General features: G+C 46.2%; 1 protein-coding gene across 1 annotated transcript in view; it reads right to left on the bottom strand.

Moving 5' to 3' along the window:
- The window catches only part of RC3H1 (ring finger and CCCH-type domains 1), a 99,328-nt gene extending 82,008 nt beyond the window's left edge, over positions 1-17,320 (bottom strand). The window contains exon 1 of the mRNA XM_065409131.1: positions 17,248-17,320. The gene's annotated coding sequence lies outside the window, so the exon portion shown is untranslated. The remainder of the gene's footprint in view (positions 1-17,247) is intronic.
- Positions 17,321-18,182: the final 862 nt, after the last annotated feature.

Raw genomic sequence — 18,182 nt, 5'->3', positions numbered from 1 at the left:
TGGATAGGATCCCTGGACATACACAAATCTTTAGCCGTTCCAGGACCCCTCCACCTCCTCGGACCTTCCCTTTCCCCATCCCCCTCCCTGCTGTTTTATTTTGTTTGACTCTCTCCTCTGGTTGTTGTCTTTTAATAAAAGAATTGTGTTGGTTTGAAAGCAATCTTTATTCTATTAAGTGAAAGCAAAAAGAGCACTCCAAAGCAACATACAATTATGTTAAACCCCCTTATTGCATCATGTGCATCAACCACCTCCTAGCATTACAAGCACTGCAATCCTGAGCATAGCAACAAACATTAGTGGCTTTCAGCTTCAAATTGCTGCCTCAAGGCATCCCTGATCCTTATGCCCCCGCGCTGTGCCCCTCTAATAGCCCTGGTCTCAGGCTGTTCAAACTCAGCCTCCAGGTGCTGAGCCTCTGTGGTCCAGCCCTCAGAGCTTTCACCCTTCCCTTCACAAATATTATGGAATGTACAGCACGAGGCTATAAGCATAGGAATATTGTCATCATCCAGGTCCAACTTCCCATAGAGACTGCATCAGCGGGCTTTTAAACGGCCAAAAGCACACTCCACAGTCATTCTGCACTTGCTCAGCCTGTTCTTGAACCGTTCCTTGCTGCTGTCAAGTTGCCCTGTGTATGGCTTCATAAGCCACGGCATTAAGGGGTAAGAGGGGTCTCCTAGGATCACAATGGGCATTTTGACTTCCCCTATGGTGATCTTCTAGTCTGGGAAGAAAGTCCCTGCTTGCAGTTTCCTGAACAGGCCAGTGTTCCAAAAGATGCATGTGTCATGCACCTTTCCGGACCAGCCTGTGTTAACATCTGTGAAACGCCCACAGTGATCCACAAGCACCTGGAGAACCACTGAGAAATACACCTTGCGATTAATGTACTCGGTGGCTAGGTGGTCTGGTGCCAGAATTGGAATACGCATGCCATCTATCACCCCTCCGCAGTTATGGAAGCCCATTTGAGCAAAGCCATCCACAATGTCACGCACGTTGCCCAGAGTCAGTCTTTTGCAGCAGGATTCGATTAATGGCCCTGCACACTTCCATCGACACGAGTCCAATGGTTGACTTTCCCACTCCGAACTAGTTAGCAACCAATCGGTAGCAATCTGGAGTAGCCAGCTTCCACAGTGCACAGCGCTTCTCCAACGACAGGCAGCCCTCATTCTCATCCTCGCGCTGCAGGGCTGGGGCGAGCTCATCACACAGTCCCATGAATGTGGTTTTCCTCCTCCCAAAGTTCCGCAGCCACTGCTCAGCATTCCAGATGTCCATGACGATGTGATCCCACCACTCAGTGCTTGTTTCCCGAGCCCAAAAGCAGCATTCCACTGTGGTCAGCACCTCCATGAATGCCACAAGCAATCTCGAGTCGTAGCTACTACGCGTGGCGAGATCAATGTCACACTCCTCTTGCCTTTGTAGTTTAAGAAATAACTCCAATGCCACTCATGACATGTTAGTCAGAGTGAGCAGCACACTGGTCAACAGTTCGGGATCCATTCCTGCAACCCAAAGAGGCAGGGTGCACAGTACACAAATCGTTGAAAGATGGCACCAAATGCAGACAGAAGCACAGGGATTTCTGGGATGCGAAGCAATGCATCACGGGTCATTGGGACAGGAACCAGGATGCCCCGCGACCCCCTCAACCTTCCCACAAGTCTTAGCGGTAGAAGAGAAAGAGATGCTCTGTGGGATAGCTGCCCAGAGTGCACCACTCCGAATACCGCTGCAAGTGCCACAAGTGTGAACACGCTATTGTGCAAGCAGCTGATTGTGTGAACACACAACAGCAGTTTCCTCTCAGCTCTCTCTGAGCAGCGCTGCAACTGCCGGCGCTGTAACTTTGCCACTGTAGACGTGCCCTGAACTTTTTGCTGCGCTAGTTCCTTTCTTTTTAATTAGTTCTACAGCAGGCAAGTAGGAGAATGAGTCATACACAGGAAGGGCGGCCAGAGTACTCCAATCCATTCTGTGAAGCCAGTTCAACCTAGTCTAATTTTGTCCTTCACCTTTCAGATTAACAGCTATGGCCAAAGCAGCAAGCAGGGAGTATGCCATGAACAATACTCATTAACTTCTCACCCTCTCCAGAGAGGAAGCTATGACACTCAAGATGCCACAACAACCAGAGGACAGTGTCCCACAGTTGCTCAGACGACCACATTGGTCTTTCACAATGTATTTCAGCTCTATTATTAGAAAAAAGTAATCTGAAGTCCTGTATATACTCGTTCATAAGCCAAATTTTTTTTAGTAAAAAAGGGAAGCACCAGAGAAGGGGGTTGACTTATGAACAGGTATAGAGAGGGAGAGATGGGACACAGCCCCTCCCCCCAACAGAGGGAGCAAGGAGAGGCAGCACAGCCAGAAGGGAAGAGGCGGGGCCAGAGTCTCTCCACTTCTGGCCACAGCTGCTCTCCCCCCAGCCTCCCAAGCAGCTGCAGCTCTGGGGCTGGCAGGCTGCAGCCATGCCGCTCGGCCCTGCCCCCCAGAGCAGGCTGTGGCCACGCCGCCCAGGCGCTGGAGCACGCTGCGGCTGTGCCGCCTGGCCCAGCCCGTTGGAACATGCTGCGGCCGCGCAGCCCAGTCTGGCCCGCCGGAGCAGCTCCAGCCAGGCCAGAGACATCCTCCCCAGATAAGGTGGGATGGGATGGGGAGACTGTGGGGGTCCCAGGCTAGGGGTGGGGTCATGTGGGAGGTGGTCACAGGGGTTACTCCCCTGACCCCCAGCTTCTCCCCCCCCAAAAAAAATTTGCCCACCAGTTGCTGTCCCGGCCCGCCAGGGTAAGCGGCTGGAGCGCCGGGATACTTTGTTTACTTAGGTTTACCTCCATGCCTGCGGACGCTCGAGGTAAACAAACCATCTCAGCCCACCAGCTGCTTATCCTCATGGCCTGGGAGCCAAAGTTTGCTGACCCCTGAATTATAGGGTCGACTTATGAACGGGTCATAAAAATTTTCCATTTTTACTTATCCATCTTGGGAGGGGGGGGGTGTCAGCTTATAAACAAACCGGCTTATGATAGAGTATATACGGTAATTTTAAACTGCCAATGTGATGCGATTAATAGGCAACCTAGCAGAAAGTAGCAGAGGGAGCATCAGGTAGACTGGCAAACAGCAGGAGAAAGAAGAGCAAGAACAGAGAGCAATGGAGTAGTGGTCCCCAAACTTTTTCAATCGCACCGCCCCCTTACCCAGTCCATGCCCACTGCAATAGAGGTAGAGATCAATGGAGTCAGAAAAGTTAACTCAATAGAAATAGTGCCTGTTGTCAAACAAAAAGCACCATCTACAGAAGTGTCAATTCAGGGATTGGAAAGAGGCAGGAGAGATAGTTATCCACTTCCTAGACACTACAGTGCAAATAAGCAATGGTGACATAACCATCACCCTATACCGGAAACCTAATGACCGCTATACTTACCTACATGCCTCCAGCTTTCATCCAGGACACATCACACATTGTCTACAGCCAAGCTCTAAGTTACAACCGCATTTGCTCCAATCCCTCAGACAGAGGCAAACACCTACAGGATCTCTATCAAGCATTCTTAAAACTACAATACCCACCTGGTGAAGTGAAGAAACAGATTGACAGAGCCATAAGGGTACCCAGAAGTCACCTACTACAGGACAGGCCCAACAAGGAAACCAACAGAACGCCACTAGCCATCATCTACAGCCCCCTCTCCAGCGCATCATCAAGGATCTACAACCTATACTGAAGGATGATCCCTCACTCTCACAGACCTTGGGAGACAGACCAGTCATCGCTTACAAACAGCCCCCCAACCTGAAGCAAATACTCACCAGCAACTACACACCACACAACAAAAACACTAACCCAGGAATCAATCCCTGCAACAGACCCCGTTGCCAACTCTGTCCGCATATCTATTCAAGGGACATCATCATAGGACCTAACCATATCAGTCAGCCACACCATCAGGGGCTCATTCACCTGCACATCTATCAATGTGATATATGCCATCATGTACCAGCAATGCCCCTCTGCCATTTACATTGGCCAAACCGGACAGTCTCTACACAAAAGAGTAAATGGACACAAATCTGACATCAAGAATTATAACATTCAAAACCCAGTAGGAGAACAGTTCAATCTCCCTGGACACTCAATAACTGACTTAAAAGTGGCAATTCAATCAAAAAACTTCAAAAACAGACTCCAATGAGAAACTGCAGAACTGGAATTCATTTGCAAACTGGACACCATCAAATTAGGCCTGAATAAAAACTAGGAGTGGATGGGTCACTACAAAAACTAAATTTCCCCCCACTGATACTCATACCTTCTTGTCAACTGTTTGAAATGAGCCACCTTAATTACACTGAACTCATTAGCACTACAAAAGTGGTTTTTCTTCCCTTGATATTCACCCCTTGTCGTCAACTGTTCAGAATAGCCCACTTCCACCTTAACTGAACTGGCTCATTAGCACTGACCCCCCCCACACACACACACACTTGGTAAGGCAACTCCCATCTTTTCAGGTGCTGTGTATTTATACCTGCCTCTGTATTTTCCACTCCATGCATCTAATGAAGTGGGTTTTAGCCACAAGGACTCCTTGTTGTTTTCACATATTTTAAGAGACCATTCAAAGTAGAGGGGCCCGTTAACACTTCTACAGTGATGCATTCAGCTCATAAAATTTATCACTTTGAATCCCTCATTAAGAGGCCTACTCTTCTACAAAGACTAACTGCTATTCTCCAGGCTGAGTGTGGAAATATTGATCCTGTGCCTATTTACAAAACAAGAATTCAGGGTTTCCTAAATACTGATTTCCCAAAGCAATAGTATTTGCTTTATATGATTTTGTGGAGTCCTGGAGCTATCCCTAGTTTTTAGAAAGGGGACATTCCTTCTTGCTATAAACAGCACAGAGAACAGCTGCTTAAAAAAAAAAAATCAACATCACATGCAATCCCTTAACAAGAAGCAACACATTGCAAATGAGAGAAGTTTTACAACAAAATAAACCAGTTTTAAACGCATCTCTTCCCCAAGTACTCTACACTTTACCCCAGGTAAGGCAATGGAAAGAACAGGGGTGGCCAACCTGTGGCTCCAGAGCCACATGAAGCTCTTCAGAAGTTAATATGCGGCTCCTTGTATAGGCACCGACTCCGGGGCTGGAGCTACAATGTGCCGGGGGGTGCTCATTGCTCAACCCCTGGCTCTGCCACAGGCCCTGCCCCCACTCCACCTCTTCCCACCCCCTCCCCTGAGCCTGCCATGCCCTCGCTCCTCCCACTCACCCTCCGAGCCTCCTGCATGCCAAGAAACAGCTGATCCGGAGGTACGGGGAAGCGCTGATCAGCGGGGCTGCTGGAGGGCGGAAGGCATTGGGAGCCAGGGGGGAGCTTATGGGGGACTGCTGACGTATTACTGTGGCTCTTTGGCAATGTACATTGGTAAATTCTGGCTCCTGCTCAGGCTCAGGTTGGCCACCCCTGGGAAAGAGGATTCAATTTCCTATTCCTCAACATTCACATTTTCTCCTAAGCAAGCACTTCTACTTAAGTTTTACAAGGGTATCCAGAATTTAGCCTTTACTAAGTTAGAAAATTCTTGAACTCTTTTCTTCCTTTACATATACCCTGTATTACTTGTTATTGTTGGGGGAAGGGGAAAGGCACTATGCTACTCTTGTTCAAAATTATTATTCAGTCAATATCACTGAAAAAGTAAAATGAATCTAAATGAGCAAGGAACATTTTCTTCTCTATATTTTTGAAGTATTGGACTCAAGTTAAAGCTTCTGCTGCCCTAAGACCCTTTAATTTACTGATTCTTGATTTATAGTGGTGCACATCTACTTTGTTTCTCCCTCCATACATCCTCTAATTTATATACAAATTTAAGGTATCCCAGTGACAGCTCATGCCTTTCCAGAACACTGATTTCAGCAAAACTCCAACTTGTGAAAACCAAGAAATACAGCATTAAGGTAAACGCCCATACAACCTTGACTCTGCCCTCTATAAGCAAACTTCACCTTCAAGAACAGCAATGCTTCCTCTGCAGCACTCCCAGGTACTACCTCTCCCTGAATAGAGAACTTGCATTGATTTTTGTGACCATAAAGGACAGTGCAAGTTTTCATATAACATGTCTTGTTTGTCCTTCAAGTTCAAAGATGACCATGACATCAGTGGTTGGTTTAGTTTCTGTGAACACTTAAGTGGCTTATCAGGCCAATTTGAGCTTTGAACGGTCTGTGACACACTGAACAAGAGATGCCACTATGTGTTATTTGATTAACAGTGAACATGCTGATGTTGTGAGATTTAGGCCATGTCTACACTAGCAAACAAAGGTCGTTCATGTAGCCACTCTATGCTGACAGGAGAGAGCTCTCTTGTCAACATAAAAAAGAAAAACCCATCTAAACAAGTGGCAGTAGCTATGTCAGCAGGAGAGCTGCACACACAAGCATTTATGCTAGCAAAATTTATGTCCCTCGGGGGCATGGCCAGATTAACTCTCCTGTGGGTCCGGGGCTATTAGATTTTGTGGGGGCCCTGGATAGAAGTCTTTTTCCTAATTTAAAACAAAATGATCACAATTATTGCATCGAGGCTATTAACGCTATAGTGAACTTGCCTTTTAATTAACATAAAGCTGTTCTGTGGTTACATTTCAGTCTTAAAACATGTAGAATATAGTTAATTCAAAATAGCCTACTTTTTTAACCTTAGAACAGCTGTTATATTAGTTTCTTTCTGAGAGGGAGTTTGGGTGCAGGAAGGGGTTCCAGGCTGGGGCAGTGTTGGAATACAGGAGAGGGTGAGGGCTCTGGGAGGGAGTTCAGTGCAGGAGGGGATTCTGACCTGGGGCAGGGGGTTGGAGTGCAGGAGGGGGTGCAAGGTGCAGGCTCTGGCTGGAAGGCGCTTACAACAGGTGGCTCCCGGTGGTGCAGCAGGGCTTAGGTAGGCTGCCTGCCTGCATGCTGTGGCCACATGCTGCTCCCGGAATCGGCCGGTTGCTGGCACGCCTCTGTGCACCCCTGGGGAGAGGGGAACAGTATGTCTCCGTGCGCTGCCCCCGGCCGCAAGCGCTGCCCCCACAGCTCCAGGGACGGTGCTGGGGACAGGAGCAGCACGCGGAGCCGCCTCCCCCCCTCACACCCCTGCCAGGTGCCGCAGAGACATGCCAGCAGCTGGCCACTTCCAGGAGGGGTGTGCGGCCACCGCATGCAGGAAGCCTGCCTGAGCCCTGCTGCACCGGGCCCCCCCTTAGCCTGGGGCTGCAGCCCCTAAAGCCCGTGTGTTAATCCGGCCCTGCCTGAGGGTGTGTGTGTGTGTGTTTTTTCACCCCACCTGCCACAAGCAACATTACACTGCCACTTAATGTTGGCAAAACTTGACATGTCCTTATGCTGCTGGCACTTCTGCTCTGCCTCAGCAGTTCTCCTCTGCTCATAGCCTGTAGCTCCAGTATGGATGAGAGGCTTCACCAGGTAGAACAATCATGTGTGAGATCTTCCCAGCAGTCTGAGTCAATGTTGAAACACCCCAGGGATAACTTGAGGGAGTCCTTGAAACATTTCTTTCCGCCTCTTTGAGAGTGCTTTCCTTCCTTTAGCTCACTGTAAAATATCTTCTTTGGCAGTCGATCCTCTGACATTCTGTTGACATGGCCTGCCCATCTCATATGTGATATCATCAGAATATGGAAGCTTGGAATGCCTGGTCATATTAGAACCTAAGTATCTGGAAACTTGTCTTGCCATCTTATCCTGATCAGTTTTCTCAGACAGCCCATGGGGAAGTGATTCAGTTTCACAGCATGGTATCTGTACTTCGTCCAGGTTTCACATGCATATATCAGAGGTGGCAACACGATGGCTTTGTAGTCCTTCAGTTTTGTTTGTTGACTAATGCCTCTAGGCTCCCACACATTTGCACGTAACCTGCCAAAGGCCACACTCACTTTCGCAATTCTGGCGTTGGTTTCATCATCAATGTGAATGTGACAGTGTATTTCCAAGGTAGGTGAACCTGCCGGAAGGATTTGGCCATTCACTGGGATACTAGGTTCTACGTCAGACTTTCCTGGTGCAGACTGGTACATCATTTCTGTCTTCTTGATGTTGAGAGACCAAAGTTGTCACAAGCTGAAGAAAAATAGCTCATACTCCGCTGCATGTCAGACTCAGATTTGGCGTTCGGGAAAACAGTCAGCAAACCGAAGATCATGAAAGTCACTTCCTGTACCTTTGTCATCACCTGTAGTCTCCTCAAATTGAGGAGCTTGCCAGTAGTCCAATATCTGACAACAAATCTTGGTGTGACAATCACATAAGGCGTCTGTAAGCATGGCAGAGAACATCATACTGAAGAGAGCTGGGGCCAACACACAGCCCTGCTTGACCCCATTGGTGACTGGAAATGGTTCAGATGACTCATTGTCATCCACAATTTCCAAAACATTGCTATGAATTTCCCCGGACAATGTACTCCGCATGCAAAATCCGAACAAGAGGTAGTCTCCAGCTGTGCAGGAATTGTCTGGTCTTGTAGAATTAGCTCATGTGAGTACATATAGTACCTCTGTTGATGCTTCTCATCTCCAAATACCCTTTCTGCATCCTAAATTATGCTCCCAACACTCTTGGAAATGGTAGCCTGGACAATGAATCTCTACACATCAAGATAACCACTTCACAAACTAAACTACTGTTCAACACATCTTAAAAGCACATATTGCAGGATTTGCCACACTATATCAGACCAGTAGTCCATCACATTCTGGCAGTAGCCAGTACCTGATGGTTGAGTGGAAAGTACAAGATCATCCAACAACCGTGCAATGTTTCACATGCCAGGGATGAAAAAAAATTCCTACTGGACTCCTTGAAGGAGAACAGCTTGTTCGTGCAACAGGAACATGTAATTGTCAATCTTTTTGTATCTGACAGTTCTGTGAACCCACCCCAACTGCAGTTATTGTTGATTCTGCTGGAAGAGACCAAGACTACAGCAGATTCACTAGTACCAATGAAGTTCATTAAATTCCACCACTGATAAGTTAGATGGGAGAGGCTCTCTAGGTTGGATCTGCAGAAGACAGGATTTAGTACACAGGTGTAGCAGTCCTGTGACCATCTCTAGGAGCAGCTAAACATGGAGGGAAGGCCTGGGGTGAACTTCATTAACAGTACAATGACAAAACCAAACCCCAGGAAAAGGATAGTTTTGATCACACATTATGTGGGCTGTGTTTTAAAACAGGTTGGAAAAGATGTCTGCTCACATCATGCTATTAAGTGTAAAGATAAACATTATGTGAACACCTAAGAGCTGGTACAATACAAGATGAGTACAAGAGCTAATATGAATGCAACACTTGCGTGTGAATGTTTAACAATTATATTTTCCTATTAACATTTAATGAATTTCTGTCTTCCCTCTTTTCCTCCACCCTCCACTTTCTTCAAAGGAACTATTCCAAAGTTAAAGACTGACAGATTTATTTGGGCATAAGCTTTCGTGCGTAAAAAAACCAATTCAGTTGCATCTGAAGAAGTGGGTTTTTACTCACGAAAGCTTATGCCCAAATAAATCGGTTAGTCTTTAGGGTGCCACCGGAGTCCTCGTTGTTTTTGTGGATACAGACTAACACGGCTACCCCTCTGATGCTATTCCAAAATTTGCATAATTCATTACTACTGAGGAGAAATTCAGAATATTTTGGGACAAGAGAAGTGTGCTTTTCCTTTTCTGGCTTTCACTTTATCCTATCACAATTTGTATTCTATATAGAAAACATAGGAATTGTCATACTGCACCAGACTCTGTAGTCCACCTAATCCTGTTTCCTGTCTGACAGTGGCAGTACCAGGTACTTAACAGGAAGGTGCAAGAATCACAGTAGCCAAATGAAGCTCTCATCCTAATCCCTAATAGTTAGACACTAGTTTAAAATACGAAGCAGGAGGGTTTTTTTATCCCTTCCAAAACTCTCAATGCATCAGTGGGAATATTCTTGTCCATATAAGCATCTAATCTCCCTCTGCATGCTAACTAAACTCTTAGCTTCCACAACACCCCAAAAGCCCTTTTGAAAATCTAAATAAACTATGACAACCAGTTTTGCTGTATCCACTACTTTGATGACACTTTCAAAGCTTTTTAAGAGTTTAGTGAGACAACTTTCCATTGCAGAAACCATACAGGTTAGATAGTATATCATATGATGATCTTTCAGGAGGTTTTACTGTTCTGTTTTTAATGATCATTTCAACCAATTTACCAGGTACAGAAGTAAGTTTTACTGTTTTTCTTTCCCTGGATCACCCCTGGGTACAACATTTGTTACCTTCCAAGGCTCCTATATAGTAGCGGTTTTTAATGAGATTGCATGTTTTTGCTACAAGTTCAGCCACTTCATACTTAGGAAGTCATGGATATGCACCATCTGGACCTTGCTGAAACTCTTCTAACCCTTCAACCTTAGATAGCACCTCATCTTCATTTTGTCTGAAAGTCCACTTATTAAGATGGTCAGGGTTTTTTTAAGTTCATTTAAGGCAGGATCTAGATTTGAATCCTGGTTCCGCCTTATATACAGCAAAGTTCAAATAAGATGAATTAAAGACAGGATACTAGACATCATGGTAGGCTGGCGGTAGTTCTGAATTCTTGCATTGGATCTACAAGTCCAGAAGCAGCTCTGGGGCTCTCAGGCCTTGTCTACACCAGAATAAGTTTCAGTGTTGCTAACACTGATTCAGCTCCACCACGAACAATGTAGCAGTAACAAGCATAATGTTATTGACTTATAGTAATTTGAAGTCAACATTAAACTAACATTAAACTATTTCACTGATGATCACTTTAAAAGATCACTATGCATCCGAAGAAGTGGGTTGTAGCCCATGAAAGCTTATGCTCTAATAAATTTGTTAGTCTCTAAGGTGCCACAAGTACTCCTGTTCTTTTTGCGGATACAGACTAACACGGCTGCTACTCTGAAACCTGTCACTTTAAAAGAAACATCCAACCACAATACATCTCGTCTACGCTACGAAACTGCACTGGTTCTGAAAATCCCAAACAGTAAGTAGCAGGGAAGTCAACATTGCCTAAATTTGAATGGACGGCTCCAGGACAGGGGTGGGCAAACTACGGCCTGTGGGCCGGATCCGGCCTGCGAGATTGCCACCCCTGTGGCGCCGTGGGCCCCGCGCAATTCCCAGAAGCGGCCGGCACCACATCCCTGCGGCCCCTGGGGGTGGGGGGAGGCAGACAGCGCCGTGCCCTGCCCTCGCCTGCGGGTACCTCCCCCCGCAGCTCCCATTGGCCAGGAACGGGGAACCACAGCCAATAGCTTTGGGGATGGTACCCACAGGCGAGGGCAGCACGCGGAGCCCTCTGCCCCCCCACTCCTCCAGGGATGTGGTGCTGCCTGCTTCCGGGAGCGGCCAGGGGGCCTATCTTAGCCCCGCTGCATGCCGCTGCCACCCTGGAGCCGCTCAAGATAAGCGGCGCCAGGCCAGAGCCCACACCCTGAACCCCTCCCGCACCCCAACCCCTTGCCCTGAGCCCCTTCCTGCACACCACACCCCCTCCCACACCCCGCACTCCGTCCCACACCCCGACCCCCTGCCCGAGCCCTACATTCATGGCCCTGCATGCAATTTCCCCAGCCAGATGTGGCTCTCGGGCCAAAAAGTTTGCCCACCCCTGCTCCAGGACAATAAGCATTTCAAACATGTTTCAATCAACGAGCCATCCCTGCCACTGAAGGCTGAAAGTTGTATTAATACCCTTCTGTTTAAATAAATAAATAAATAAATAAATAAAGGCTCTCTCTCTCAACAAGTTATATGAAACACACCCACCTCCCCAACACCCATTCCCACACACACACCTACCGTATGCTCTGTGGAAGGAAGTAAAGCTAGAAGAGAGAGGAATGTTCTCTTTCCAGCACACTGCTTTCCATTTCAACGTAGCAGAGGATAGACTAAACTTATACAAAATATTTATCTTCTCTAATAATTGCTCATTTTGTATTTTCCATCTACTTCATTTTCTCACTCAAAAAGAGCTGAACATTTAAAAAATCATTTTTGGTCAAATATGAAGCAAGGAAAATTTCAGCTTGAAGGATAAACTACCAAGCGGGGGGGTTTATGGATGCTGTTCTGTAACTTCAACTATAGGAGGACACAAGCAGTGCCACTCTAACAACAGCATGAAACTGCAATGAACAAATGATCATCCAGAATCTTCATTTAAACATCAAAATAAGTTCCTCTCACAGCTGATATATAAGTAACAGGGACATTATTTCCTGAAGCACTGCAACTGATTTCCCAATACAAGGGGGCGGGGGATGGGACAAAACACCTATGCATTTGTAATACCACACTGAAACAGGTTAGTGCCCACACAGTTTTACAGACATTAAGACTTCTCCTCAGTTATGTCATTTCACAAGTATAGGAGACATAAGTCATTAATTCCTTTGAAACTACAGTAGTATGAGGTCACTTCAAGTTTTACTACACAGGCCACCAAATAAAACAATGGGATTGTGTGCAAAAGATAGTTTGCCCTACCATATTTCTCAAGACATACTCATGACCACATTGGCACTAATAGGAGCTACACCTGGATCAACTCAAAAGGAGAACAGATCTTATAACTCAACAAGTGTTATTAAATTTTTTTACTGTACAAAAATTATGCATGATCAGTAGCTATTTGTGGATGTCATGACAGTTACCCAACAATCTCCAGACAATGTGCCCTCCACACAGCTAACCTTAAATGTCACACAAACTTCAAACAGCGCAGAACGCACTTGCTTACTTACCGTCATTTCACACACGAAGCACATGTTTATGCTCCCTTGACTATACTAGCTTCCAGTTCATTGTCAGGTGCACCTCAAAATACTGGCTTTGATATACAAGTTTCTTTATGGTTCGGATCCTGTGTATCTTAGGTTAAAGCACAAAAAGAGATGGCTCGAGTATCCCAGTTGATCTCAGCTGTTAAAAGACCAACAACCACTTGCTTTGTACATATAGAGAAAATTTTCTAAACGGAATTTGCTTCCCTCCTCATCTGTCTCCATTGAGAGGGGAAGGTTGCAAGGCCTATCTATTTTCTCAGGCTTTTCTTGAAAGTGGTTTGAAAGGGTGGAAGACCAAAAGAATTTTTATAGAAGGGTTATTGTTCATTGATGTTGGTTCACTTGCTGAGTTTCAGTATATGGGGTAGTTATTTTACACATACCTAACTAACTGTCACAATAGATTTTTTGTAAAAATGAAAAATTAAATGTTTTTTTTCCAGATGTTCAAATCTGGAGCGGAGATGCGTACATGTTTGTGTGATCAATAGCAATACGGGGGGAAATTTTCTGGTTCTAAACTCTAGTCCATCAAACTCAAGCAGGCTGCAGTATACTAGGCCTTGGGGAGCTAGGGGGGAAAAACACACTGATTATGTTCTTATTTGTCCCTCTTCTACTCTGCAGCTACTTAAAATCATGTTGCAACTGATTTCAGTAACGGTGAGAGAGAAAGGTCAAGATTTAAAATAAACTTTGGTTAAACCACGTATGGGAGCTTCTGGGTGATTATCACTTTTGGAAAGTCAGGCCACATATTTGGGAGCCTAACTTTAGGCACTTATTTTTTTAAATTTCAGTCTTATTCTTCATACCATTTGAAAACTGGGATTTGCAAGCTTTTCAGAGAGTGTAAATAAATCAATACCTAGTTCTTATGCTAACTACTGATGGAAAATGCTATAAACAGCTTTACAAAAGTATCATTATCCCTATTTTACACTTAAGGCATTTAAAGCATTATTTTGCAGTCATTTGTTTTCTAGATATTAGACAGTAAAATCATGTTGGAATTCACATGGAAAAAATATGGTAATCACAACATGCATAGCTAACAAACAAAAAACTAATTCCTGTTTTCGCATGGCATACAGCACACCTTTTTTGCAATGATGAGTCATGAGATAATGAAACTTAACACTGTCAGCTTGTTAATCTAGCAGTGCTTCTCTTGGGCACTTGTCCAGTATCATATACGTCGGATTGGCAGGATTTGATTTAAATCATTAGTCATCATTAAACATCAATTTCACCTGACATAGAAATCAACAAAAAATATCTATAACAGTTGGCAAGTGCAGCTTCCCTCACAGCTAACACCTACAGGGATCTGTTGTCACCAGCCTGGTGACCATGCAGGGAGCACTCTGCAGCCCCACTGTCACCTCCCCGCTTACTCATTCACAGCCAGGTGTACAGGGGCCATCCCCAGGCAGAAGTCATTCATCAGTAGGGTGGCCTTGCGTAGGGCTGGGAGCTCACCCTCCTCCTCATGGAGTCTGGACCACAGCCTCCCCTGAACGTTGTGGCCAGGTGTCAGGCCTATTGGCCATGCAGTGAGCCCCCTGAAGTCCCGCTGTCAGCACTACCCTAACACTAACCCCCCCTTAATGTCCTGCAACTGTGAAAATTAAGTGATTAACAATAGAAAATGCTTAAAAATAAATATTAAAAATCAAATTTTGCCAAGCCTCTGGATATAGCAAGTCCCAGATCGGTGAAATTTTCTATCCTTACCACCATTTTCAGATTCTTTCCAAATATTCAGACATATAAGAAAATAAAGCAGTTAATTCAAAATCTTGGGTGTATATATTTTCTTAATTCACCACTACTGAAGAGTACCAGATTGACAGCATTTGCGACAGAACGTCTCAATCCAGATAGCTGGTAGGTCATAGGCAACAGGAGTTCAAGTTTCTGCAAACTGTCCCATCAATGTTAGTTCAAACCTGCTTTGGAGGGCCATCTTTAAATAATTTAGGTCTTCAGCACTTAACTCTGTTAAACCTTTCAGTTAGCAAAACCGGTACTGGTCTGTGTCATGCAGACACTTACGCTTGGGGAGTGGGCTGAAGCCATCATTAAGGCCAAGTCTACACTACAGATCTATCTCAGTATAACTACATCGCTCAGGAGTGTGAAAAATCCACAGCTCTGAGCGACAGAGTTATACAGACCTAGCCCCCCCACAGACAGTGCTATGTCGATGAGAGAGCTTCTCTCATTGACATAACTACCATCTCTCTGGGAGGTGGATTTACACTACACCAGCGCAGCTGCACCAATGCAACATTTTACATGTAGATCTGCCCTTAGTTTCATGCAAGTCAGACATTAGATCAGACCTTGCAGTCACTACCAGCCCAGACCAACTTCAAACCAACAATCCAACAACATTTTGTTTTAAATTAAGTTGGTTTTGGTACAAAGAACAAGCAATTCCTCTTCATCCCCATGAATTTTAACGCTGATCAAAGGGGTTTTACTGACAGCAACGGAAATCAGAGTCCATCAAACAAACAGAACACATGTAGCATCAGTGCGAAGGTCCCTCAAAATAACCTGCTAAAGCATCTGCTCTGGAGGAGCCTTTTCTAGGGCAGGAATAATAGGCTGAAACAATTTCAGGAAGGGGGTGGTGGGTGGGTGGAGATCACCTCTCTTTGATGCACCCAGCTCTTATTAACTTCAAAGGAAACTAGATGTTCACCTCAATGGGAGAAATTAAACACTGCATTTCTGGATTGATAATTTCTACGCTAATTTCACTGACTGATAAAGATGTGGACCCCAGTCCTGCCAACACTCAAGTATATGCATAACTTTATTCATGTGTTAATAGTCTCAATGAAGTCAATGAGACCATACACAAATAGCTACCCATACGCTCAGGAATGGGCAGGAAGGCTTAAAACAAGATTTATATATCCCTGAAGACCGGGGGGGGGAAGTTTAGTGGAAAAGGTAGCACACTTCCATATGTCACCGATACTAGCCATCACTATAGTATAAACGTAAAAATAGTCCAATTGTCATCTTACAGAGTGATCAAAGGGTAACATGTCACTAAAAGAGTTAGTGGTGAAAAAGTAGCATTGCTACTGATAGGGGTAAACTAGCTGTTTTAAGATAAACTCATTTTTGCAATTTAGTAGTTTGGCCATTTTAAATTTATCAATATTACATTAAAATAATGGAAGCTCCTTACTAATTGATACAATGTCACCAATACATTTTTTCTATAATTGACTGAAATAAAACAAGTTTTAAAACAACTGTTCAGAAGAAAGAAGTATATGTGGAAAGAATTTAATGAAATACCAGTTTATACAAGAAATATCAGTTTCCCTACTTGTGGGCTCTTAAAATGGCACAGATCTCACTCAATATGGCCTCTGAAGACAAAACATCATTTCTGGTTATTCTTCTTTTCCCCCTCCCCCCAAACACATAAGGGTAGCTACTCAGTGCTCTGTTTCCTGGCAGGAAATCCTTGCCCCATCTTTTAACTCTGTGTCTAAAGTAATACCAGAGAGAAAAAAAATCAATGTCAAGTTAGTTGGATCTTTTTAGATTTACATTTCCCAAATGCCAGGCTCTCAGTTTCCAGGCACACAGAGAAACCACTGGCCAACTTACCCTGAATGTTCCCTACAACTCTGATAGGCACCCAAAACAGCAGCAAGCTGACTAAGGGGGGAGGGGGGGGAGAAGAGAGAGAGAGAGACACACACACACACACACACACACACACACAGAGACATGTGTAGATATATTTTAAACAAAGCATTCAATGTGTGTCACATCAGCTCTGCAAATCCACAGTGGGGGCTGAACCCCTTTGAGGGCAGGAACCGACTTCCCATCTGTGCTGTAAAAGGCTACATACCTTTATAACTGGGGCTGGGGACTATATTCTCTCTCATACTTCAGACTCTCCCCGCAACCCAAATAGTGTCTTCTGTCCCCACCCCAGAATGACATGAGTACAGCCCCACCTCCCCTAAACCAAGAGCCCCTGGAACTACCACCCCCACTCTTCCTCCAAGGGCAAAGGAAATCTCTTTCTCCCGGCCCCCAGCTTTATAGAACCAGCCTCCTTGGCCTCCTCCAAGAGGGAACAACTCGGAAATGGAGACCGGCCGAAGCCTGAGGCCTAGAGATGGAGGCAGGGACACAGGCTAGAGCCCGCTGCAATGACCCCCGTCACCTGAAAGCCCTGAGTAAGGCAGGGCCAGGCCCCGACCTCCACTGGGCCAGGCCGGAGAGAGACCACCTCCGCCCCATTGTTCCCCGCACCGAAGCCCAGGACCCGCACTCACCGCACGGCTAGGCTCCCAGCAGCAGCAGCTTTTCTCAGCTCCGGGACACGGGGCTGGCCGCAGCACCCACCGCCTCCAGCACCGGCAGCAGAGGCCGCCTGGCCGCCGCCACCTCCTCCCCACGACCGGCTGCTACTGCTGCCTCTGCAGCAGGGGCCATCTTGTGTGTCTGCCGCCTCCCCCCAGGACTGCTCCTCCCTCCCCCGGCCTGCCTGGAGCTTCTTCCCCTTTCTTCCGCCTCCCCTTCCTGCCGCGGGAGGCCAGGCACCGCCAAGGGGGAGGAGGAAAGCAGAGTCCCTAGCGGGGGCTACACTGCTCCCCGGCTAGGGACAAATGTTGCTAACCACCCCCACCCCGGCTGCTTGGCTTCCCCCCTCACTTAGCCGCCCCTTCTGGAGCAAGCTTGGCTGTAGCCTTTCACACCCACCCTGGCTGTTCCCCAAACAACAACCAGGCCCTAGCCCTTTCTGGGAAGGAGACACGCAGGTGAAACCGCCTGGCTACTCCCCCTCCTTCTCTAACAACAACACCCCCACACACGTATTTCCGAAGGGGGAGGGAGATTAATAGGTGCCCTTCCCCCAACGCTTTCTTTCTCCCTCCTCTCCCAAACGTCACCCACGCTTTTGGGCAGGGGATGGAGAAAGATTAATGACTCCCCACCCCTTATACTCAAAGGGAACCTTCCATAAGTGGAGGCTTCAGCAGTTAGTGTTGTTAGGCCTATGCATGCCAAGTGTCCCAGCTTGGGAGTAGGATGACCAGATGCCCCGATTTTATAGGGACAGTCCCGATATTCGGGGCTTTGTCTAATATAGGTGCCTATTACCCCCCACTCCCTGTCCCGATTTTTCACACTTGCTATCTAGTCACCCTACTTGGGAGAAGTGAGTCCTTGGTTCCCTTAGCAGAAGGGCTACGCTGTGACACCTTTT

The sequence above is a fragment of the Emys orbicularis genome, chromosome 8 (genome assembly GCF_028017835.1).
Source record: "Emys orbicularis isolate rEmyOrb1 chromosome 8, rEmyOrb1.hap1, whole genome shotgun sequence".
NCBI lineage: Eukaryota > Metazoa > Chordata > Testudines > Emydidae > Emys > Emys orbicularis.
The sequence above is the reverse complement of the archived record's forward strand: the minus strand, read 5'-3'. Positions and strand labels throughout refer to the sequence as shown.